Genomic DNA, 1,900 nt, shown 5'->3' on the forward strand with positions numbered 1-1,900 from the left:
AATTTCAGCCTGTACCCAGGAGACCTAGGGTTTCTCTGATTCCATCCCATAATGTTTTCAGAGTGTCTCCTTTGAGTTCAAGGTGTTTGATCCATTTGGAGTTGATGCAGGAGCAGTGTGATATATAAGGATATAGCTTTAGTTTTCTACAAGTGATTATCCAGCTTTGCCAGCAACATTTACTGAAGAGGCAAGAACTCTAATAACAACAGATTCTGGAGGGGATGTGGACAGAAGGGAACCTTAATGCACTGTTGGTGGGAGTGTAAACTTGTTCAACCACTTTGAAAAGCAGTATGGAGGTTTCTCAAAAGACTCCACATAGAGCTCCCCTATGACCCAGCAACCCCAGTTTTTGGCATTTACCCAAATGATCACAAACAAGACCACACTAAAGCTACCAGCACAACTATGTTTATTGCAGCATTATTTACCATAGCTAAGATATAGAACCAGCCCAGATGCCCCTCAGTAGATGAATGGATCAAGAAAATGTGGTTATATACACAATAGAATTCTATGCCTCCATCAGAAAGAATGGCATTGCCCCATTTGTTAGCAGATGGAAAGACTTGGAAACAATCATATTAAGTGAAGTAAGCCAGGTCCAATGAAACATAGGTCCCATGGTTTCCCTTATTTGCAATAACTAGTATATGTCTGAGACAAGGAGAAACTATCAGGTAAGTTGATGTTAGGTGAAATGAACCCCAAGATAGGATTCAAATGCTATCTTTCTTTCTTGTGATTGTTTCTAACATACTTATAAGATGATTTCTTTGTTGCTTTGTATGTCCCTCCCTCACGGCATAACCTCTGTTTTCACTGTATTTGATGTTGATATAATTTGTGGAGGGGAAGGGAAAAAAACAAATTTTTTAAATAGGGATACAGGTGGACCCATCGCAAAAATGAAATATACAGGACGTTATGGTGAAAAACGAACTTTACAATTTTGGCCATTGGTGGGGGGTGGTTGGGGAACTTCGGGGGGACTGGGAGAGGTGTGGGTAGATGGGAAGGGACCAGAACGTGAAACAAAGGAGGAGGCAACAATGCTTGATAAGAAATATACTCATTACCTTGCCCATGTGATTGTAACCCCTCTGTATGATATTTTCACAAAAAAGCCTCAGTAGATGTATACATATGATCAATTTTAAAATTATGGTTTATTCTTTTGCTTTTTGCTTTTTATGTTTTATCTTCTTTCTGGCTGTTTTTGTTTTCTGTACCCTTGTCTTGTATATAAATTTTGTTTTGTTTTATATTGAAGAGAGTAAGGGGTACCATAGAAATGTTGGGACAAATGGTCAATAAATGCAGCAGTAATACTCACTAGACACTGTTGAAAATGAACTACACAACTTTTGGGGCAAGGATCAGGAGGAAGAAAAGGGAGAAAATGGGGGAAGGAGTGACACTGTTCAAAAATTAATGTAGTTATTACCTGTCTTATGTAACTGTAATCATTTTGCACATCCCCTATACAATAAAAATAAGAAATGAAAAATAATAAGAGAGTAGTTTATTTTGAAAAGATCAAGCAAAATATGTTAGATCCTAATCTTCCAAAATGGAGGTACAAAATTTTTATTATTTTGTCTTTATGTTTTTTAAAGTTAATAACATATTCATGATTCCATTCGACTTCCAAAAGTGCTCTGACAGTGGCATTGAGAAATAATAATAATTAATGTGATATTCAGCATGAAAAAGAGATAAATTTTCTGATAGATTGCAATGTTGGTTGTATTGTTGAGACATGAATAGAAATAAATTGTTATAAAGATCTAATTTCCTGAAGAAAAAAAGTTCAGTATACAAAAATAATATTTAAGGTGGTGAACTAACTTGTTAATTAATTCCTTTAGATCATTGCACAATGTGTGGAAATACA

This window comes from Dipodomys ordii, unplaced genomic scaffold, assembly GCF_000151885.1.
Source record: "Dipodomys ordii isolate 6190 unplaced genomic scaffold, Dord_2.0 Scaffold277, whole genome shotgun sequence".
Taxonomy (NCBI): Eukaryota; Metazoa; Chordata; class Mammalia; order Rodentia; family Heteromyidae; genus Dipodomys; species Dipodomys ordii.